This window comes from Dipodomys merriami, unplaced genomic scaffold (assembly GCF_024711535.1).
Source record: "Dipodomys merriami isolate MVZ:Mamm:240054 unplaced genomic scaffold, mDipMer1.0.p SCAF_14, whole genome shotgun sequence".
Classification (NCBI taxonomy): domain Eukaryota; kingdom Metazoa; phylum Chordata; class Mammalia; order Rodentia; family Heteromyidae; genus Dipodomys; species Dipodomys merriami.
In genome coordinates this window covers 1,364,862-1,389,153 of record NW_027202715.1, presented here as the reverse complement: position 1 = coordinate 1,389,153, position 24,292 = coordinate 1,364,862, and the positions used below count along the sequence as shown (strand labels likewise).

Genomic DNA, 24,292 nt, shown 5'->3' with positions numbered 1-24,292 from the left:
GTGTTAACCTTGAGTAAAAAAGATCGAAGACAGTGCCCAGGATGGCACATAAATTACATACATACATACACACACATGCATATATATATATATATATATATATATATATATATATATATATAAAGTGACCCCAAGTCATTCAAAAAGTATCATTCTTTGGGTTTGGATTAAAATATCTGTATCTTAAATTTCTATATATAAAGCCTACATAATTTAAGCCAGTGATACAGTAATAATTGAGAAAGATGAGATAGATGGATGGATGGATGCATAGATAGATAGATAGATAGATAGATAGATAGATAGATAGATAGATAGATAGATAGATAGATAGATAGATAGATAGATAGATAGTAGACAGACAAATGGACAGACTGCTTCACCACGTCCACACAGCCCATCCTCCATGGTTGGATCAATGTCATGTGAGAGCCCTGTTCCTGGAATTGTTTGGGCTGGCAAAGGGTCTTTTTCTTATTTTAACTAACAACAGAGGTACTAGAACCAGAACTCAGGTCTGTCTGTACTGGCCAGTCACATTTTTCTCCATTCATGGGCATCTCATTGTCCCAGGTCACTGCATGTACCTGTACCTACACGACTGAACTGCAGGACAGGGGTCTTAAGTGCTTTCCTGGCTCTGAGACGCAGGGAGTACACATGACCAGAAACCATTCAGGGAGTGGTGCATGAGTAACAGGCCCTGCAGCAGGGGAGAGGGAGGGGACTAAACACAGGAACCATGAACCTAAGCAACCTCTCATCTTCTTTGTGGAAAAAGCAGGGGGTGCAGCTGGGACCCCAGGACCAGGCAGAGCCCAGTCTTCCCAAAAGGGCCTACCTACCTGTGGCAGATGACTTCCCTATAGCTCCTGAGCTACTGTGCTGTCCTGGGTTCCCTCTCTCAGATGCTCAAATCACCCCCAGCCAGTCTCCAGGTTCTTTTAGATATTTGAACTAGATACTGCTATTTGAAAGAAACAGATTTTATTGTTTTATTTTATTTTTCAATCTGTATTTCTGGATTCTTTTTAATGATCAGACTGTCTGCTGAGCCTAAATGATATTCCTTTGCCTGCCCAGCAAAATGCTTTGCCTGATGCAAAATACTTGCTGGGGTGCCCCCTTTCCACAGGATATGTGTGCACAGCTACCTGAGCCCCCATCCTGACCCAGCACCCCAGAGTCAACTGAGGTTGGCCCAAGGCCAACTACATAGGCTGCATGCATTTGCCCCAGGCATCTGCCCACAAGCACTTCTTCAAAGCCCCAAGACCCTACATCCAGGAAACAAGACAGCCTCCAGGTCTGCCAAGTCTCTGAAGATCCTTAACACTCAAGTCACCCCTACTGTGGACAGGCAAGACTCTCGCCTCTTCCCCGCTCCATGAGAACAAGTCTGCACCCCTCCAGGCACTTCACCCCCTGCTTAGAAAACTCCCAAGGGCCAAATGCCAGCTGGAATTGAACTTCATATTTCTCCTTCTTAAAGCAAGGGCACAGAATCTTCCAAGTTTCTAGTGGTTTGCTGGAGGTAAGAGTCTCACGGTCTTTTCTGCCTGGACTGCCTCTGAGCCACATCCTCAGATCTCAGCCTCCTGAATAGCTAGGATTATAGGCGTGAGCCGCCACCACCCGGCTTGTACTAAATTTTTAAGTCAGAAGTGTGAGTTCTTTTTCAAGATTGTTCTGGCTACCTGTGTCCCTTCCTTGAAATCACACATGAATTTTATAAAGAGTTTTTCTATTTCAAAAAAATAGTTATTGTATTTTCAACAGAGATTGCATTGAATTTGTACCAACACCTTAATATAAAACCTTCTAACATTAAAAAAAAAAAGCAAGATGGGGCTGGGAAGGTGGCTCAGTGGTAGAGTGCTTGCTTTGCATGCATGAGGCCCTGGGTTCAATTCCTCAGCACCACATAAGCAGAAAAAAAAAGCTGGAAGTGGCGCTGTGGCTCAAGTGGTAGAGCACTAGCCTTGAGCTGAAGAGCTGAGGGACAGTGCCCAAGCCCAGAGTTCGGGCCCCACGACTGGCAAAAAAAAAAAAAAAAAAAAAAAGCAAGGGCACAGAGAACAAACAAGCACACACAGCAGAGATCAAGTGCTTTCCTTGAACACTGTAAACCACTGCAGACCCACTCCAGTCATCTATAGAGACACCATGGCAGAGGCAGAGGCTCCCAGTCACTGTGGGCATGGTAGGGTATCTGGGGAAGGCTGTCTGGGCACATATCTCCCCCACTCCTTTTCCTGCCCAGGCTCAGGTCCACAGGAATAGACTTCTTCCTCCCATCCTTTCCCTGACCTGCATACCAATTCTGGTTTGCTCTGTAGCATCTATGCAGTTTGGGTTTGCCTCATATACACACTGTCAGATCCCCAAGGGTTGGTGGCCAACAGTCAGTGGCAGTGAGCACTTGAAGCCTACTTCTGGGCTATACAGAGGGATGCCACAGAATGCCAGCACTTGTGGGGTCCAAGCTGAGGAACTAGCAATGCAAAGTATACTCTGGGGGCTGGGATGTAGCTCAGTGGCAAAGTGCTTGCCTAGCAAGTGCAACGTCCTTGGTTCGATCCCCAGTACCAAAAAAGAAAAGACAAAAAAATTACAGTTAAAAAAAAGTATACTCTGGATCCTCAAAACTTCACCAAAAAGAAGAAGGTAAAGTATCAGTAATCCATTCTACTGATGACATGTCATAATGGTGTACACAATAAAACTGAGGTATCATATATATATATACATATATCACCTGTGTTTTTCAATGTGTGCCAAGTGTCTACTAGAAAGGTAAGACCTTCTCCTAGGGCCTTGCATCATTTCTCTATGGGGCAGCACTGGCATGGATACTCAGCGGGGTCTCAGATGGAAGACAGAAGCTGCTGGGTGCTCAGACTTGGGGGACTGGATGACCACCTAATGGTGGTTGGACACAGGAGGATGGACGGGGTTGCTCAATACGTCCCGTTGAGACAAAGCCACAGGCATGGCAGAGAGGCCCATAGAAAGGCCAGGCCCAGAGTTCTGCACACTGAAAATAATATCAGCCTGCCCCCAGCCAGGTCTTAGCACAACCCTGCTGGGGGACCACGGCAGCTCAGAAGAGGAGGACATGGGAGCTGGAGGAGGTAGAGACCTGTGTAAATCTAGGGCATGATGGTCCCAAGGGAAGAGAAGAAAAGTGGAGTGAGCCCAAGGATACCCCTGCAACTTGGGATCTGCCTAAGAAGGGACTTGGTCTAACCCTGGAGAGGCCAGGCAATGCCCACATTACTTACGCTGAGCTTAGAGATACAAATGGAGACCCAGAGAGGATGGCAGCGCCCATTTGTTTCTCTCTCCCCTCCCCACTTCACTCCTTCCTCTATCTCCACCTCCTTGCCAGCTCCCAAATTACAGCCTTCTCTCAGACACAGACACAATCAAAGTGGTGTTCAGGCCCTGGTCACAAATGGCATCTCAGGCCCCCTCTTAATGGAAGATGGCCTTTAAGTAGGAAGGCAGTGAGACTAACGGGTTTGGGGTGGAGAGGGGGGTCTCTAGCCCTTCCCTCCAGGGTCATCTCAATAGGAGGCCAGGCCTGTTGGATGGGAGGAGCAAGAGCTTTGCCTTGCATTTGACACTACCTAGTCCCAACATTATCTGAAGGCCTTGAACAAGCTCCCTCCTAACCGTGGGCCTCAGTTTCCCTACCTGTGAAACTGACAGGACTAGCTGTTCCCCAAGCACTCTCCAGCTTCTCAGTGTACAAATGGCCAAATGGTCTAGGAGAGGCTGGGCTAATGTGGGTCAACTCACAGGAGCCAGAGTGATGGCCTACAGTGGTTGCTTCTGGAACTGGACAGAGTGGCTGGGAGGAGCAAGAGCCCACAAGCTGGGTCAGCAGGTGGGAAATCAGCCCACACCATGGCCCTTACTGTATATATGTAGTCCTCAATTAAAGAGTATCCAATGAAAGAGAAGGATCAGGTGTAACTAAAATCCAGCCATCAGCCAGAAAATACAGGTCCCAGAGAGCCTGCTCTATCAGAAATGTCTGGATTTTAGTGTGAAACTGCTGGGTTTTCAATGTTGTTAGTGATTCCAAATTACTCACTGTAACCCCCCCAAATACACACCTCTCCCCACACTTTTAAGCTGAGTTCAGTTTATGAACTTACAGATCACTGAGCTCTAAAAATCAGGGTAGGAATCACCTCTTTCTGAGACACAGAATGTGTCTCAGACATTAACTTTTGCAAAAGGACTAATAAAAAGTTCCTAACCTTTGCATGTACACTGTATGCCACGGTTTCTACAGAAAGTGAATTTTAATGCCCAGGGCAAACATGAGATAACTGAAAATTATTCCCATTGTGCATATGGGAAAGCTAAGGCCCAGGCAAGGCTACATACCTGATCCTACCTAGGCTTCAACACTCATGAATGCAAGAACTGGTGTTTAATCCCAATTCTATCAGCCTCCAAGTTGCCTTGCAAAAATCGAGCATATAAGCCACACCGGTGGCTCATACCTGTAATCCTAGCTACTTAGGAGACTGAGACTTGAGAATACTGGTTCAAAGCCAGTCCAGGCAGGAAAGTCTCAGAGACTCTTTTTTTTTGTTTTTTGTTTTTTTTGTTTTTGTTTTTTTTGGTCCGGTTGTGGAGCCTGAACTCTGGGCCTGAGCACTCTCCCTCAGCTCTTCAGCTGAAGGCTAGTGCCCTACTACTTGAGTCACAGCGCCACTTCCGGCTTTTTTCTTTTTGCTTATGTGGTGCTGAGGAATCGAACCCAGGGCCTCAGGCATGCAAGGCAAGTGCTCTACCACTGAGCCAACTTCCCAGCCCCTCTCAGAGACTCTTATCTCCAATTAACCATCAAGAAGCCAAAGTAGAACTGGGCTAAAATGGTAGAGCATTAGCTTTGAGCAGAGAGCTAAGGGACAGTGCCCCAGCCCTGAGTTCAAGCCTACCTGTTCCATACTAGCACACAAAAAACCATGGAGTCCCAGAGGCATGGCTCAAGTAGTAGAGTATCTGCTTAACAAGTGTGACACTTTGAGTTCACACACCAGTTCCAAGTGTATATACATGTATTATACATACATACACACATACTTTCTCTCTCTCTCTCTCTCTCTCTCTCTCTCTCTCTCTCTCTCACACACACACACACACACACACACACACACATACACACACACCAGGGAAGGAATGAGTTGTGATCATGGTAATAGCTTACCCTCACATTGGGGATTTTAGACTATATATATTAAAAAAAATTACTAATGTAAGATGTGAGCTGCTGTCCCCATCAGCAACACAGCCCACAGCCTGAGGCTGAAGACTGGCATTTATGTTCCTGCTCCCTAAGCCATATGCTAAGCTGGGCAGCCTTCCACTATCTGAGCAAGACTGGGCCCAACAACAGAGACCCAATCTGGTGTACAGAGACTAACCAAAGATAGGGGAGGATAATGCCTCTCCCTACCTCAACCCCCACCCCTATCTCCCCCCACCCCACCCCCACCCTGCCCAGCATGGCCAGATCAAATTCCATAGTGAAAGACTAGAAACCAGCTCCAGTGGCTACTTCTTAAATATGCCAGTTTCTCCCAGACAATGAGGTTGGTAAGAATATGCATTTTCCGCCCAATGGGACTCCACAAAGCTATTTTCATATTGAATCCAAATAAATACGGCCCATAAATGTTTTCTGAACTGGCTCCTTTGCAAAAATGATCATTTTGGCACTGTAGTAAACATCTAGATCAACTTAGAGATATTTCCAGCACCCAGAACCACCTCTCACAGCCCAGTCATGATACCCAGGGTAACAATTACTCAGGCATCAATGGCACAGATAGCTTTTGCCAACAGTAGTTGCCTCTTTCCTAGAGGTTCTGTACTCTTCAATTCTGCACAGCCCCAAGTATTTCATATGTGGCTCTGCTTTACGCTTTTGTCTACATCCTGGCTCCTGGAAGCATGTGAGTTTAAGATCTGGATTCCAAGACATTGTGCCCAGAGCCCAGCAAGATACAAGTAACTGGTTATAGGCATACCAGATGCTTGGTGTATCAATGGCCACTTCATGCTGAGACTAAAGGACAGTCACCTGGCTGAGGCCCATGCAGTTTAGAGCTCTTCCCTCACCCCACTCCTCCTGCCAGCCCCAGAGTCAGGCAGGCTCCCAGAGCTTCAGCATCAGTGCTCACCTCCCACCCCTCCCATTCACAGAAGTACAGATACTTTGGGAATACAGGAGCCTCAATCCCACCTGTATGTCTCTTCTCCTGGAGGTAAAATACCCCCATTCTGAAATAACTGAGTCAGAAGGATCCAGTCTGGGAGAGACCTTGCTCCCTAATGCATGAGCAGGGATGTCCCAGTGCTAAGAGGAGGCCAAATCAAGACCCAAAATAAAGTAAAATTATTTTTAAGCAACTATGATTGAATAATAAACCAAGTAGTTCCATGGCAATTAATTTTTAAAAATCATCTTTACACATTAGAATACTGAATTAAACCTGAGGATTCAAGAAAACTGGAAGCCTTTATTAATCTAGACACATTTGAACTCACTGATTTCCAAATCAATGAAAGAGCACTTTACCTTAGTGTCCTGCATTGTAAGGCTACAACCATGCCAACACATATTGTCCTAGCCCTTAGCAGCTAGACTGTGTTTTCAGCAGGACTGGGGTATGTGTGACATGAGATGGCCTTTCACCTTATACCATCAATACACCAGGCCTCGGATCCCAACCTCAGGTTAGCCTTGATAGCCTAGTGATCACCACTGTTTTCCAGAGACAAAGGGATGAGGGTGACCTACTACCCTCACAGCTTGGTGCCAAGGGGCCTCCCAGGACCCCAGAACAGTATAAGTGGGATGTTCAGTGAAGGCTGGGGTGTGGATGGATGCTCTTTAGTATCCTTCCCGCATCGGCTCCCTCTGCACAATTCCTGTAGCTTTTAAGAGTGGTTTCCAGTAGGCTAGTCCATCTCCGAGGCTGGGTGAGGTAGAGGACAGTTGTCCAATGCCTTCCACTTGAAGGACAATAGCCACCCAAACTCAGGCATCCTGGAGGCCGAGCGAGCACATCTCACTCCTGGAAACCCATTGCTTTCTACCCACCTCCTCCTGGCCGGTATGCACACAGAGCAATGCATTAATCCCTCTGAAAGCTGAGCTATCACTGAATTTGTTTAAAGACCGTGAAACACAATCACCTTTGTGGCTTCCATGAATGGATCCACAGCCCCTGGCCCATGGAACTGCAGCACAAGGGTCCAGAGACAGTTTCACTGCTTACCATCCTTGCCCTGGTCAGTGCTGAAGCAAGGGGTGAGGGAAGGTTCTGTGCCTGGCCACACAAACTTCATTGAGCACAGGAACCATTCAAGGATATTAGTGGATTCAGATCCATCAGATGGGGTCTGAGGCGGGGGAGAGGGGGAGTCTACATTTCTAAAAGACTCCCGGCTCCTGAGGGTATTGGCCAGGTCACCCTCTGAGCAGCAAAGTCTTCACCACCCAGAACAAATCTGAAATCAGCACTTCAAAAAGGTGTCCTTTAAGATACTAAGCTCAAAGAAATGAACCTCAAATGGTGAAGTGACAGGTAAGGTAGCATGGAGGTAGAGGAGCAATTTGGGAGACAACTAGGACCATCTGCCACCATAGCTTTCAATGGAGCTGCTCCATAATCAGCTGTGTGAAGCTCAGGAAGGCTGAGACAGACATGTGCTCCCGGCTGTAGCCCAGCCACTAGTTTAGGGCCTCCCACCGTCACTGTGCCCAGTTCACACCATGGATTCTGTAGTGCCTTCCAGCCCTCTGTTCTCTGGCTCTGCCATGCAGACTCCACCCTGGAAAAAACCACACAAGATTGATACCGCCCCCCCCCAGCCAAGGTGCCCCTTCCCAGCCCCTCCTGGGAGGCAGAGTGACATCTGGTCCCCACAAACACACCCCTCTAGGTGCTGACTGCAGTGCGCCTACCCCTGCACCAGGAACCAAGCATTAATTCCAGCCCGCTCTCCCCTCCACAGGCTGACTCATCACCACCTAGCACCTGGCCCCAACCATGCTGTTCAAGCCTTCCCCCACCTCTTCCCTCCATGAGGGTATAACTCCATGCCGCAGGCACAATCCTATCTCTCTCCAGGTTATTTCAAAATCCTCTTGGTGGTGGGGTCACTTGCTAAGGGGCTGAAGGCTAGGGTCCTAGCTGCTCTGTTGGGAGGGGCAAAGTACACAGATGAGGCAGCTCTGCTTTCTGTATTATCCCAGAGCCAACGTGCTGGTTGGTGTGCGACTACCCAAGAAAGGTTAAATTTCTCCCTATGGGCCTGACAGAGGCCAAGGCTGGGGTGGGGGCTGGCAGTGGGGGTAACAGCCTTTGGGAAGGCATTGGATCTCCACTGGCCCTACAAAGAAGGAACCGGCTCCAAAGTGCCAAGTCTCTGGGAAAGAAGGCAATGAGTGTCCGCTGGCTGGCCTGCCACCTCCCCGGAACGCGCGAGATCTGCATGAACGAGCTAACTGGCCAGCGCGCAAGAAGAGGGGCAGCATTCCGTGGCCAGCCCCTGGGACGGCCAGCATCGCGGCACTGGCTCTGTGGTCAGCCCTGGGGAATGCCAGCATCGCGCGCCCGGCAGCCCTGGATCAAGAAGCCAAGCGCCAGCAGCGCGAGCGTCAGAGCGTCCGGAGGGGGCGCGTCTTCTCACTCACGGCGGAGCCGGCCTGGCTGGGGAGGTCGCAGGTGTCCTCTAGGGTCTCGGGGAGCGTAGGAAGGTGATGCGGGGAGGGGAGCTCTATGTGCCTTTATGCCCCCCCCAGCACGCTGTCCCACCTGGGGTGTAGGTGCGCCACACCCCATCACCAAATGGGGACCCAGAGCTCCGATGAGAGCAGGTTGTATCATAATGCTCTCTCTATCCCCTTCCCCCGAGATTGTTCCCACCCAAGACCCGGAACTTCTCTCGGCTCCGAGAGCAAAGCCCCTCAACCCACGTTCGGGGTGCCGGGAACAGGGCTGGGGAGTGGAGACGTGTCCTCGCAAGGCCAACGCGCGGGGAACCGGAGTTCCCGCGAATCAAAGTTGCCGCACGTCCGGCCGCGGGCTGGAGATCCAGGCGCGGGGCCGGAGAGAGGAGCGCGGGATGGCAGAAGACGCCAGGAGCCCAGAACTGCCGACGGCCGAGCCGGGAACTAGTGTCTCCGCGGCTGCATCTCCACCTCGCGGCTTCAACTTTGCCGCCGCCAGGCGGGCGAAGGGCGCGGGGGAGGCGAGGGAAGCGGGGAGGCGAGGGAAGGACGGGGCGCGCGGCTCTGGGTACCGTGTGAGGGTGCGGAGGGGCGCCGCGCCGCGCCGCGGCCTCTGCTCTCCTCCGGATCGGCCCCCGAGGGCCACCTTGCTCGGGTCCAGGCCCCCTCTGCGTCTCCCCGCAGGCGCGAAGGCTCATCCGCCGCTCGGCGACCGTTCCGGCGTCCCCTCGAGCCGGCCGCTCGCCGTTTGCTGCTCGCCGGTGGCAACTTCAGGCGCGCCCCGGACTCGGACGAGCTGCACCCCAGGCGTCCCAAGCCCCGGTCCTCGCGCGCTCCATGCCGGGGCCGCGCCGCCCCGCTCGGCTCAGCGCCCGGTCGCCGTCGGACGCGTCCTGGGGCCGCGCATCGCGCCCCTCTCTTCTCCGAGCAGCCGCTGCGGCTCAAGTCCGCGATCAACTTTCCCTCACTTCCCCCGCCCCGCTCGGCCCCCGCCCCAGACCCCGCCCCCTGACGCGCCCGCCCGTGCTCCCGCACCACGCGTCCGCCCGCACCGCCCGCACCTCCGCCGCCTGCACGCGGGTCTCCCCCTTCCCCCGCCCGGGGACGCTCCCGGGACCCCGGAACCCCGCCCGGCCCCGCCCGGCCCCCCGGGAGCAGCGCGGCGCCCAGCTGAGCGCTCGGGGCATGAATATTTCAGTGCTGGCGAAGCTGCCCTCCGCCGATGTCATGGCACCGGCTGCTGTGGTAACTCGACGAATCCTCCAAAGGGGCCGGGAGGAAGAGGCCCCGGATGCGAGCCGCCGCCGGGATGGCGGGCCGCGGTCCCGCCAAGGGGGCCTGCGGAGCGGTGGAGCCCTGGCGGCTTCCCGCTGGTCCCCACCAGCCCACGAACGCGAAGACGCTCCTGGGAAGCCCAGCGAGCGAGCCAGCCGGCGGGCGGGCGCTCGGCCGAGGTGAGCCCGCGCCATCTGTTGGCTTTAAGCGCCCTCTCTCTGCTCCCCGAGTCTCTGAGCGGTCCCCCAAGTCCTCGGGCTGCTTAGCCGACGCTTGGCTCCAACCTGCTTCCTTTGCCAACCCCACCCCGGGGCTTCCACCTGCGACTCCTACAACACTTTATTTCTGAACATCCCAAAGCTTGGAAATAGGGGGCTCGTCTCATAAGATCGCTTAGGCACCCTGGTCCTGAGCGATGGTCTGTCTCCAGATTTTAATTTTATTTTATTTTATTAATTTATTTTGCGCTACTATAGGGTGGAGGCTTTCGGGCTTTTTGAGACAGCTGGATTTAGGAAAGGTCTCATTTTAGTAATGCCTGATTGACAGCCTGGGTTCCTGCCCACCTTTATCTTCATTCTGATTCTGCCTCCCTCCCCCTCTCTCAACTACTTTCTCATGTAATGGGATTTCTGGAGCTGTCACCGCTGGTCAGCATATTACTGTAGCTGCCTGGAATCAAGCTCTGGGCTGAGATTTCCTGAGCCTTAAGTCATCAACACAGTCTTGCTGCTAGGTCCTGTGCTTGCCTCAGTGTTACAATGAGAGAACAGGTATGAGAGGTTAGCAACTGCCCAGGTGGAAGGAACTGAAGCCAAATCTCTTTGTCTCCAGAGCTGCAGTCCTTTATCATCCATCCATCCATCCACATTTGCAATTTGCTATTAACGGGCCAGTTCACTGAATAAGGAGTATTGTCCTGTGCCTCAGGGAGCACCTCTAAAGACACCTCCAGCGTGTCGGTGAATTGGACCTACCACTCCTGCCCTGGGGAGCTCACATTTTTTTAAACTATTGCAGTTGTACATTCTCTGGGAAACTAGGGACAGAGGAATGGTTGGGTGGGGGGCATTCAAGGGAGACATTCACCCTGGTGGTAGGGTGAGATAGACAGCTTCCATCTCACCTCAGACCTCCCTCAAGCCTTTCCGCTTGTGGGAGCAGCTGGATGGGGTCTGTTTCCTGAGATGGGGCTCTCAGGAGGACCCCACTCTGCAGAGAGCACTCATCTCCACTGGGGACAAGGTGAGTCTGAGAGCACTCTGCAGTGACAGAGTGGAGATGGATAAGAAATGGGGTAAGCAGGTGGAGCAAGTCTCCTGTATCACAGATCATCGAAGGTTTAGAGAGGGCTCTGGAACCAGGGAGATGGAGATTTAGGCTCTGAGTTCTAGATCAGCTAGAGGCAGTGAAGTTGACCTGTTGTTCCTCATTTATGAAATGAACGTGTTGGAAGACTTAGTTCTCTGTTTCTCTAACCCTTAAACCTTCTTTCTTTGAGGCTACCATTGCCTTTAAACTGTGACTCATCAGTGTGTGACCATTTTAGAGACAAGCAAAGGAGCCCTGAGCTCAGGAGGCGATCATCTCCCAGAGGTGGACATCATGCTTCTGTTCCTAGGGACTCTGTTGCAGGCACTTTTATTCCCTGAGCAGTTGGAAAGTGCCCACCCTGTGTCCAGTACTGCACTAGGATGGGGGTGTCTGTCAAAGCCATTTAGCTGACAGAACCACTCTGAATCTATAACAGAAAACTGAAAAGAATCATTGGTCCCTGGGGATGGAAGAGCCCAGAATGGAAGGTAGAGAAGGGGTAGCCCAGAGCTCAGTGACAGGAGGAAGTGCTTTCTTTTTTTTGTTTGGTTTTTTTTTAACTGTATTTTTTTTTGGGTCTTTTCTTTTTTGGTACTGGGGATCGAACCCAGGACGTTGCACTTGCTAGGCAAGCGCTTTGCCACTGAGCTACATCCCAGCCCTACAGGAGGAAGTGCTTTCAACCCAGCTGAGAGAGGTGAGGGGAGAGAGCCTAGACCAGCAAGGCCATGGTGTCCGAGAGGAGACCTTGGTGGGCCTGGCTGCAGTCACAGGAGGTGCAGCTGCTACAGGATGGTGAAGTATGAAGAGGAGATGTGGAGCACATAGGCAGCAAAGATGGCGCTGAGAGGGAGTTGAGTGGGCAGAGCCCGATTTGCTTTACGTTTGGTGCATGACCAGCCCTTGGAAGCTTAGGTGCATGATAGGGTGTGACCTTTACAGTGATTGGTTCCTTTTCCTCCCCTGCCATGCCACCCTGCTCTTTTTTGCTTTAAAAAGGGCTTGCTTTAAAAAGGCTTGTGTTAATAAACGAGTTTTCCTGCTTGACTTGATTCCCCGCTGCGTCTGATTGTCTCCTGGGCTAAGGGAGGCTGAGGAATGGACAAGCGGCCAAACTTACCTCTCCTCGGACCCCGACTGTCTTTCGTGGGACTGACAAAGACCTGACAAGGGGACACTCCAGCTTCCTCCAAAACCACCCCCCCCCCGCCCCACCCTATGGGATGGTGAAGTATGAAGAAGAGACACTCCAGCTTCTGCCCCCACCCCCACCCCGTCCCAGTCATACTCATCTCTACCAGGCTGTCCCCATCAGAAGCCTGCCCATCTGGGAGATTGGAAATCATGGTTTGCAGGTCATGTAGAGGATGGATCTGAGGACTGGAGACAGCTTTGAAGTTCTCCCAGTTTTGGAGAGACCTGATAGACAAATCAATTATAATCCAGCAGGGAAGTGTAGCAAAGGAGAGCGGTAGACCAAATGTGAGAGATAACTTTCAAGAAGTTGAGTCCAACAAGCAGAAAAGGTCAAAAGCTATGTATATATGACCATATAAGATGATGCTAAGCGAAATGAACCCCAAGATAGGGACACTACAGTTTTATCTTTCTTGCTGTTGGTTTTAATGTATTTATAATGTACTATGTGATTTTTTTGTTTCTTTTGTATGGTTTTTTCCCCTTGGTATAACCCCTGTTTTCACTGTATTTGATTCCCTGCATCTTGTTTATACAGTTTTCTAATTTGGGGAGGGAAAGGGAAAAAACAAAATGCTTAAATAAGGATACAGGTTGACATATTGTAACAATGAGATTTGCTAGACATTATGTTGAAAATGAACTTTACAACTTCAGGATGGGGGAGGAGGGAGGAGTAGGGGAGGTAGGGAGGGAAGGGATGGTAGGGGAAAAACAAAGGAGGAGGTAACAATGCTAGACAGGAAATGTACTCATATACCTTACTCATGTAACTATAACCTCTCTGTACAGTATCTTTACAATAAAAAAATATACAAAAAAAAGAAGTTGAGTCCAGCTGAGCATGGTAGTATACTCCTGTAATCTCTGCACTCAGGCAGCAGAGGCAGGATGATCACAAATTTGAGGCCAGCTACAAAATTACTCTATCTCAAAACAAAAGCAAGCAAACAAAAAATAACCCACAACCAAAACAAGAAACAAAAACCACAGAAGCTGAGTCCAGAAAGGCTGTGTGGTCAGAGGTCTTTTAAACTAAGTTTGTTGGGATAAGCAGAAGTTGTACAGGCAGCAAAAGTAGAAGACATTCAGGTGGTAAGACCAGCACATGCAAAGACCTAGGGATATGGACTCCCTGTGAGAGCCTTAGGGATTGTCGATATGATCTGAAAGGTAGATAGCAGTCTTGTTCTCAGCATGAAGCTGCCAGGTACAAGAAGGGGACACTTGCAAGAGACTGAGTTTGGAAAAAGAATTTGTCCTCTGTCCTATGCGCTTTAGACGTTCCAGCATTCTCATCCCTGGGAGATTACTTCCTGAAACTCTTCCAAGGGGAGATTTCCACTTAACCTTTTCAGGATTCTTCTATAAACAGTTCCTTAAGTTTTCATCTTCTTTTCCTTTACAAAGCTCCTGTTCCTCCCCCAAGCTTGTGGGGGCACCCAGGGAGGTGGACCTCTATGATACAGAGGCTCTTCCTGCCACCTTATGTGAACCTCTGTAGGTTTGGTTTCCAGTTCTGTAATGGACAAAAACGCTGCCAATACAGGACCTAGCTTTATGCTGAGCCCTCTGCCTGGGAAAGTGCTCTATGGTGTACAGTGAGGGCCAGGCACCCCTAGGCCAGAGCTACGTCTTATATCACAAATATCCTCCCCTCTAGCTTCCCAAGGTTTCTGTGTTGAAGGCTTGGTCCCCAGTGGATGACAATACTGGGAGGTGGTGGAAACTTTAGGAGTTGGGGCCTAGTAAGAAAGTTAGGTCATTTTGTTCATTTAGCTTGCTGGTTCTCTCAATGGATAAAGAAAGAAGTGAGAGAAGGAAGAGGGAAAGAAGAAACAGGGGCAAGAAGGAAGAAGTCCAAATCTTATTTTAAACACATTCTACCCAGGCATTGGTGGCTCACACCATAACCCTACTCTGGAGGCTGAAATCTGAGTATCACAGTTCAAAGCCAGCCAGGGCAAGAAAGACACTCTGTCTCTTATCTCCAATTAACCACCAGAAAACCAGAAGTGACACTGTAGCTGAAAGTGGTAGAGCACTAGCCTTAAGCAAAAGAGCTCAGAGACAATGCTTAGGCCCTGAGTTCAAGCCCCACAACCAAGCCCTCCTCAAACCCCAAACAAACCATCTTCTATTGATGTGCCTGGTATTTTTTTTTTGTTGGTCGTGGGACTTGAACTCTGGGCTTGGGCGCTGTCCCTGCGTTCTTCAGCTCAAGGTGAGCGCTCTACCTCTTGAGCCACAGCGCCACTTCCAGTTTTCTAGTGGTTTATTGGAGTTAAAGAGCCTCATGGACTTTCCTGCCCGGGCTGGCTTTGAACCGCGATCCTCAGATCTCAGCCTCCTGAATAGCTAGGATTACAGGCGTGAGCCACCAGCACCCAGCTTTGTGCCTGGTATTAAATAGGACTCACTGTGGAATTAAAACCTCTGTCTGCCCCTGCTGCACCCCTGGGCAACCAGAAGACACAAAGGGCTACAGCACAAAGCTCACTAGACTAAGATGTTGTGGACCTGGGCCTTAGCCAACTAGCTCAAGCCTCAGTTTCCCCAAACATCAGTGGGCACAAGAGCCCCCAGCTCTTCTGAATACCTCCCAAGACTACCATTCAGGTAGAAGGAGAAAAACACATTAAAGTGTTTTACAAACTGTAAAAACAAAATAACACTCACAAGCAAGTCTCTCTTCCCCCGTGAGGACTGGCTATTATTTTTAATGCACATAAACACCTCTCCTCTGGGTGTCCTCTGTCACGGCTTTCCTTTCCTGCCTCACCAAGAGGCACTGGTCCCTGCTCTGTTTCCTCCCACCCCACTGCTGGCAAAAAGCTGTTTGCTGTTTCCTGTAGGCCCAGGGCCCAGCCTGCGCCCTCTCCTGGGGCAGCCCTACACCATAAAGCAAGCACGTGCATTCCTGAGCCTGCTTGTGGGCCCTGGGAGCCTTGGCACAGCTGTGGCAGCTCCATGCTACTTGTGAAAGAGCTGGGCTGGGAGGCTGATGGGAGGGGCTGGGGCCATCCTGCTGCAAGGGCAGAGGCCACCAGGAAGCCAGCAGGGTCATGGGGTTCCCTGGGCCCAGACCTAAAGGCTCCCCTGTCCCCCAGGTGGCCACGACAGTTGGACTCTTTCCTGCACATCCCTGCCCCACTCCCTGCTCCCCGGGCCTATCATTTATTTATAAGGTGTTCATAGCAAAATGAATGACAAAAAGTTCAAAGCTAATTAAAGCTGGCACAGATTGGCACACAAGGGCATGAATTATGCATTGGTGCAGAATGGCGCTTGGTGGTAAGGATTGGCACAGAGTGCCCTGGGCACTTTGAGGAAGTGGGGCTGGGAGCCCACCATGCTGTCTCTGCAAGGGGTTCCACACCCAGGGCCCCCACTTCTCTCAGGGACAGCAGGTGCCTTTATTCCTATCCCCTTCCTCAGTTGGCAACTCCTCTCTGCACCACCCAGCATGTCTGCTGGGAGAGGCTTCAATGCCATATGCACAGGCCTGACTCACCCACAGAAACAAGTCCCTGCTCTGCAAATGCGTGTCTGTGGTGGCCTCCATGTGAACAGGCAAGGCTGGGCTTTGGATGGACAAGGACAGATGAAAAAGGTCTCGGATCCTCTGACTATGACAAAGGCATCAGAATTGAAAGACATTCATTGCTCAAGATCACAAAGACCAAATCTCATGATATATTCACAGATGGATAACTTGAAGCTCAGAGCGAGATGGGTTCTGTACCAAGTCATATAGCAAATAATGTTAGGTTCTCATGGAAGCAGATTTTGTGCCAGGCACTGGGCATCAATTATCTCATTTAATACTCATTTGAAGCCAGGGATTGGTGGCTCACACCTATAATCCTTGCTACTCAGGATGCTGAGAGCCAGAGTATTGTCTGTCATTCAAAGCTAGCAAGCAGAAAAAACATAAGACTCCATCTCTAATGAACCAGCAAAAAAGGCAAAGCTGAAAGCATGACTCAAGTGATGGAGTGCCAGCTAAGTAAGTTCAAGGCCATGAGTCCACCAAAATGAAAAAAAAAAAAAGTTTTGGAGTTTTGTTGTTGTTGTTGTTGGTAGTGGTCGTGGGGTTTGAACTCAAAGCCTGGACAGTGTCCCTGAGCTTTTGTTGCTCAAGGTTAGTGCTCTACCACTTTAAGCCTCTGTACCATTTCCAGTTTTCTGGTGGTTAATTAGAGATAAGGACTTTCCTGCCTAGGCTGGCTTCAAACTGTGATCCTCAGATTTCAACCTCCTGAGTAGCTAGGATTACAGTTGTAAGCCTCTGGCACCTAGCTACTTTTTAAAATTCTCATTTGGGAAAGACACTGATTATCCACACAGACAGATGAGGAAACTGAGGAAACTGGAAGCAGCTTGCCCAAGGTCACAAAGCTCATGAAAGGCAGAGTCTGAATTAAAGTGAACCCAGGTAGTGAGACTCACCCTGCCCCATGGTGGTCCTGTGCAGGAGCCTGGGAGAGGACTTGACATGAGAGCTGCAGGTCTGTCAGTGAAGAGGAAAACCACTGTGGAATTTGATGCAAAAGCCACAAAAGTGAGCTCTTGCTCTGGTCCTCTGACTCAGCCTAACCTCTACAGCCTCCATTTCCTTATCTGGAGGAGGACGCTGGACTGGATTTGAATCCTGGCTCTGCTTCTTTGGCCAGAAACCTAACTTCTCTGTGCTTAGTCTTCTCACCTGTAAAAGGATAACATTGTGCAGGATACTGGTGGCTCATACCTGTAATCACATCTAAGAGGCTAAGATCTGAGGTTTGAAGATCTGAGGCTAAGAGCTGAGGTCTGAAGTCAGCCCAGAAGGAAATCTATCACATACTTATCTCCAATTAACCATTAAAAAAAAAAGCCAGAAGTGGAGCTGGGGCTCAAGAGGTAGAGTACCAGCCATGAGCAAAAAAGCTAAGGGACAGTGTGCCTTGGACCTGAGTTCAAGACACAGTACCAGTGTGCACACGCACACACGTATACACACACACACACACACACACATACACACACACCGTGACAGTGTAAGTGCAGCAGATATGAGCACCGGATGAATTGATGAGTAAGAAGTGGTATCTGGCAGCACAAGGTAAGTTCTGGTAAAGATGGGAGCGGTGATCATTAGCCATCTTGGGGGCTGGGAACCTCATCCCGCCTGACCCACAGGGCTACAGCCAAGAATCAATACAGACATGACTGGCCGTATGCACTGTGGACACAGAGCCTATGGGGCAGTAAAGACCAGGTCTCCAGGCAGCTGGCCAGGGCCCAGATCCTGTTTCTTTAAACTCAGGGGACAGGAACACATTACCCTTGCAAACACTGCAGGTCACACAGAAAAACCACTGTTCTCGACTTGCTGTGTTCCATTTCAAGGAACATTCTATGTACATACAGAGATATCCAGTTTTTGGAAGGGAACAGGGCTGGAAGAGAAAGAAAGACATCTATGACAGCAACTTCTGTACTTTTGACTTTTGAACCATATGAATAGCTCAGATATGAACAGTAAATATGAAGGTTAGGCTTCAGGCAGAAGGAAAGTGGTCCCAGATGGAATCTTGGATAGGAAGAAAACAAGAGCAATAGAAAAAGAGAAATACGGGTAAATACAAATGATCCTGGTTGTGTAAACCAATAAAGCTAATGCCAAAAAGAGAAAGAGAGAATTAAAATCTGCATTACAATTACATATGAGTCAGGAAGGGGCATATGAGCTTGAAGGCTTGTAGGTCCTTGAATTGCCCAAGATGTAGGGAAAATGTGAATCTGGGGTAAACATTAATAAATCAGGGACAGGCTCCATCTCTAGGCTCACCCGAGGGATGGAAATTGTATGTGTCACTAGGCAGCCAGTAGAGGGGAGATAGAATAATGAAGTGGTGTGCATGTGTGTATGTGCTAAAATTTTAAAGAACTGTTGTTTATAAATAGAGGCATGCTGCACATATTGTTCTATAACTTGTTCTTTTGTTTTTTTCTACTAAGATCAGTCCTGTGGCTCCACCCCCATTGGCACACAGAGGGCCTCCTTCTTTGTGTTTCCTGGTATGTGTTCTGAAGAGACAGTTCATTCGACTGCCAGGCCCTCCCAAACATTGCCATGGGGTGACTGTACTGGGTGCAAGCGCAGAGCTGGCCAGGCTGCAGGCTGTGGTGTCCACGATGTGTGTACAGTCTGGATCTGGGCAGTGAGCAAGACCTGTTCAATACAAGCTCTGAGCTACCACCCTGGCTTCATTGACTGTGCATCAAAAAACCCCAACATCCATTAAAAACAAGGCCATCTTTGCAGCCTCTTATCTCTAGACTCTATGGCAGTTAACACATCCCAGAAAACAAACTGCTCTTATTTTGGTCCCAAGATGCCCAGAACAGGGTAGGGTCTACAAGCTACTTCCTGCCAGATGCAAGGCCTCTTCAGGCTAGAACTCTGAATGAGCAAAGCCTTCCTTTTTCAATCCTGTCCCAGCCTCTATTTGTATGTCTTTGTGTGCGTGCGTGTGTGTGTGTGTGTGTGTGTGTGCACGCACGCGCACGTGTGTATGTCTGTGTGTTTGTGTCTGTGTGTTTGAGGATGGTGGGGGGGAGGGTGGTACTTGGGCTTGAACTCAGGGCCTGGATGCTGTTCCTTAGCTTTTTCTGCTCAAGGCTGGTACTCTACCATTTGAGCTACAGCTCCACTTTTGATTTTTTGATCATCTCAGCTCTGCCTCCTGAGTAGCTAGAATTTCGGGTATGAGCCAACACTTTGGCCCTGAAACACATTCTTCAAGTGCTACCACCTCTAGGAAGCCTTCCTGGCCCACCTACCAGACCCCAGGTCCCTGGCCTCCTCTGATTACCAGTCCTCCCTCACTAGCTAGATGACACCCTATATCTATGTATAACATGGTAACCTTTTCATAGTGTATCTATATTGTTTTCCATCAGGCAACAAGCTTTTAGAGGGTCATCAGGGGCCCCAAACCAGGCTCAGATGTTCAGGGCTCAGCCTGGCTCTGCCATTCACTGCTTTGAGGACCCCAAGGAGGTCCTAGCTTGAGCTTCAATGTCTTCATCTAAACATGAGGGACCTTCAAGGCTTCAGGATCCCTCCTGCCCTAAGGGCTAAGTTCATCTCATATTTGAGTATATGTTCACAGAGAATAATACGATCTAAGATGTTTATAATATGGTTACATCTACAAGGGAAAAGTGACTCACATCTGTAACTCCAGCTACCTAAAAGGTGGTGATGGGGGATTGCGATTCAAGGCCAGCATCCACAAAAAAAAAAAAAAAAAAAAAAAAGTCACTAAACTGGACATGGGCTATGCCTTCCTTCCTTCCTAAGAAGGAAGATCTAGGTCTGAGGCCAGCCCCAAGAGCCTATCTGAAAAACAATGGAGGAAAAAAGAGGTAGAGCACCCTGCCTAGAAAGTGAGAGGTTGAGTTTAAACTCCAGTAGTGCAAAAAATTAAAGGAGTACATCTATCATTGTGGTCCCCTCAATAACAATGCCGTGGGCAGCGATGTTGTTATTTCTGTCCCCATCTCACTGAAGAGGTCACTGAGGCCCAGGGAGAGCAGATCACAAGAGACAGATGGGGCTGTACTGTAGGGCAGACAAGCCCTGAGGCCTGTGACAACACAACATTGCTCCAATGCCTTGCTCACCCAGAGTGCAGTGCATACAGGCCAGCTTTCCTCCAGGCATAGCTTAGGAACCCAGAGTGCTTCCCTCTCAAAGCCACCTACTACAACATGTGTCCCTGTGGCCACACACAGGTTGCCAGAGCATGGCAGGAAAGCACTGAGGAACCCATAAGCTGACTGACTGCTTTGATGCAAAGTTGCACCTGTTGCTCCTTCCTCCCTCCCTCCATTCCTCCCTCCTTCTCTTTCTTTCTTCTTTGTGTGTGTGCTGGTACTGTCCCTTAGCTTTCTAAGCTCAAGGCTGCCACTCTACACGTGAGCTACAGCTCCACTTCCACCTTTTTGCTGGTTACTTGGAGATAAAGAGTCTCACAGACTTTCCTGCCCACGCTGGCCTCAAACTGCAATCCTCAGATCTCATCCTCCTAAGGTGACAGGATTACAGGTAAGAGCCACCGGTATTTGGCCTGTTTGCCCATTTTCCTGGGCAGAGCCACTGGGTCCCACAGCCCCCCTCCAGCTACCAGGAAACTCACATAGGAGGTGGAAAGCACAAGGACCTACAGCACAGACCAAGTGACATAACTAGGGCACAAGGAGATGGGGATCCAAACCCATCTAGCGGGGCTCAGTGTCTTCCATGCAAACACTGATGTAGCAGGTCCACGCAGGGATGAGTAAAAAGAGGCTGGTGGGGACTGGTAAACATGACAGAATTGACGGGAATTGGGAGGGAAGACAGAAGAAGAAATTGCCAATGACCTCTGTCCACGGGAGTTATCTGCTGGGCAGCTGCCATAGGCCTGGCACTCTACAAAAGTCCCACTGACCCTCCCACTATGCTGGAAAAGTGGGAAGAAACCTCTCCCACTTTTCAGGGAAGAAAGCAGGAGTGAAGGAATAACCTGGGCAAGGTCAAAGGATTGGAAGCTAGTTGGATGATCCCAGTCCCTCTGGAGTGCCCCCCCCCCCCCGCTCAGCCCTTTGCTGCTAAGGCCAGGAAAAAGGAAAAAGTAACCTTGGGAGGGGGTGAGCTGTTGTCTAGGGGCCCCCTGAAAACTCTTGAGGACAGATCAAGGCAGCCTTTGTCAGAGCCAGTTTGCGACAATTCTCACAGGCTCTGATTCCTTGGGGGAATTCAGATCTGCAGTGAGGGGCGCCACCTGGAGGCCTAATTCTGCATAGCACCTCACCCTTAGGGGCCATGCTGTGTAGGGAGGCTTAGGGACATGGCTCATGGAAACCTGGACCCAAAGTGCAGTAAGTTGTCTCCACATACACCTTTTCTTCACCACCTGCTATCCTCCTCTGGTACCCCTGCCCCCAGCCACACCAGGTCTTTCCCTAGCCCTGTTTCTATCAAAAACAGTAATGATGAACCTCCTACTGGCCAGGTATTCTGATGGACTTACTCTGGAACTGGGGAGTCTGGACTCTTAGGTTCAGTTTCCTAGCCACTAGCTGGCTGTGTGACCCTGGGGAAATCACTGCCCCTTTCTGGCATTATTTACTTCTCTTTCCAAATGCAGGTATGATTGTTATAATTAGGGACAGAGAGAGGAGTAGAGAGTTAGGAGTTAGGCAAACCTGAGTTGTATTCTAGTTATGTAACCTCCTTACTGTACAACCTTGTGGGCAAATTGATGCATCTTTTTGTGCCTCAGTTAATGCCTCTGTGAAATAGGTCCACGAGGCCTTTCCAAAGAGTTTTTAATGGACATTTGATTGCTGATTTTATGTGTAATATGTTTATGAAATGTCTAGCTCAAGCTAGGTTTAGCTTCCTCAAGTTGTAAAGCAAGGGCTCAGTTCCCAGGGCTTACCCACATTTCCCCTAAGAAAGGCCCAGATCAGCCTCTGCAGTATAAGCCCAGACACTGGTAGCTCACACTGGTGGCTCATACCTGCAATCCTTGCTACTGATGAGGCTGAGAACCCAGGCTTACTGTTCAAAGCCAGCCTAGGAAGACAAATCTGAGAGACTCTTATTTCCAATTAACTAGCAAAAAAGCTGGAAAATGGAAGTGGTGCTGTGGCTCAAAGTGGTAAAACACTAGCCTTGAGCAGAAGAACTCAGGGACAGTGTCCATGCTCCATGTTCAAGTTCCATGACTGACCAACCAACCAACCAACAAACAAAAACAACAACCAGAAGTAGAGCTGTGCCTCAAGTGATAGAGTGCTAGCACCTTGGCTCTGAGTTCAAGCCTGAAGTGGGGGCGGGGAGGAAGGCCCTGGTCCTGGAACAGGGCTTCTAATCCAGGCCAGCCAGCCCTCTCCCTCCCAGAGCCTTCTCCAACCTTCGCAGTGGGACCAACCTCAATGGTGCTGCAGGGCTTCATGGGATAGCATAGATTCCCTGGAGTTTCTGTGTTTAACTACAGCAGCTGTCCACAGCTTCCCTGACATTGTAGTTTGCAGTATCTAAACCCAGGTGCACTGGGATATCAGGATCGTCAAGAAGAAGGAACAGCAGACAGAATCACTGGAGCTTTAGGTCTAAGAGACTTGTAACTTCTGCAGAGACAGAAGCCTGTGGCTGTTGGAAGGCAATCCTCTCCTGATGCCATCAGATTGAAGAGAGGAAACCTCCAGACAGCTGTGTGCTGTGTGCACTGCCCTGTGCCTCAGTTTACTCATCTATAAAATATAGCTTTTTGGGGGGGGTCTGGTCGTGGGGCCTGAACTCTGGGCCTGGGCGCTGTCCCACTGCTCAAGACTAGCGCTCTACCACTTGAGCCACAGCGCCACTTCTGGCTTTTTTCTTTTTTGCTTATGTGGTGCTGAGGAATCGAACCCAGGGCCTCAGGCATGCAAGGCAAGCGCTCTACCACTGAGCCACCTTCCCAGCCCCCTATAAAATATAGCTTTAATCAACCGTGCAGTCCTGGACAGAAAGCTGTCATTCTACCTAAAGTCCCCCCCACACCCATGCTTCCCTCATCCAATCACTGGGCACACAGCTGAGCAGAGGGGCTACCACTGGGTTTGTCATCACAAACACTAAGGCTGTCTTTTCCTCACTTGAGCAGCTGGCTAGGGAACAATGGTTCAAAGAAGGAACTGATTCCTTCCCCTCGATGGCATCTCCTCCCAGAATAGCCACAGCACATATACATCAAGTCAGCAAACTCTGAGCCACATGCCTTACTCCCCATCTTAAAGACTGAAAACCAATGCTCAGAAATTTTAAGTGGAAAAAGCTAAATTCAAATCCAGATCTGTTGGGCTCTTCTAGGAAAGCCTAAGCTTTAAACAATACAACGGGGGGGGGGGGGGGTTGGGGAGGAGATACTAATGCCAGAAGGCTTATTAAGTGGCTAGAACTTTGCAGACTTCATTTGATTTAATCCCTCCACCAGCCACATCAGGGAAGTACATCACCCCACTTTATAGGTAGGGAAACTGAGCCCCTGAGAGGCTAAGGAAAGCTTCAGTCCTTCCCCTGCCATCCTGGCCTTCGGATCCGACAGATTACAGTAATAAGCTAATGCCTGTGTTGGGCTGGAAGATGAAAAGCTCTTATTGAAAGTGCTAAGTATGATGATTAAGTCAGAGGGTGGAATTAGCTGCGCAGGGGGAGCGGCCACAGCCATCAGGAGAGGATTAGTGACTTGCTGTGGGTTTAAGCAAATGCAGGTGGGGAGGGAGAGAAACTGAGAAAGGTTTATGGCTCCCTGGTGCTGTGAGGGACTCTGGGACCTGCCAGACAGCAGCCATGCTCTGTGGTGAAGGGATAGAATGGCACCCATGGGAAGCAGAGCGAGCCCTGAGTTCCTCTGCCATCTATTTATCTATGCTCCCAACAGGCACTTGCCATGGCCTGCTGGGTCTCAGGCCCTGTGCTGGGCACTCTGCTGTCCAGGAACAACATGGAAAGTATTCATAAAGCTTCCTACCTTGTGGAGGGCAATAGATGTGTGAAAATAACCATATAACAAAAAACCTACTGTTAAATTTTAAGTGTCACATCATTGTTGTGTTTTAAACATTTTTAATGATGAAGCCGGGACCAGTGGTTCACCTATAATCCTAGCTACTCAGGAAGTTGAAATCTGAGGACTCTGGTTCAAAACTAGCCTTGACAGG

General features: G+C 49.8%; 1 protein-coding gene across 1 annotated transcript in view; it reads right to left on the bottom strand.

Annotated features, from left to right (window-relative positions):
* The window catches only part of Cdh23 (cadherin related 23), a 355,092-nt gene extending 345,571 nt beyond the window's left edge, over window positions 1–9,521 (bottom strand). Inside the window, exon 1 of the mRNA XM_070020517.1 lies at window positions 9,337–9,521. The gene's annotated coding sequence lies outside the window, so the exon portion shown is untranslated. The remainder of the gene's footprint in view (window positions 1–9,336) is intronic.
* Window positions 9,522–24,292: the final 14,771 nt, after the last annotated feature.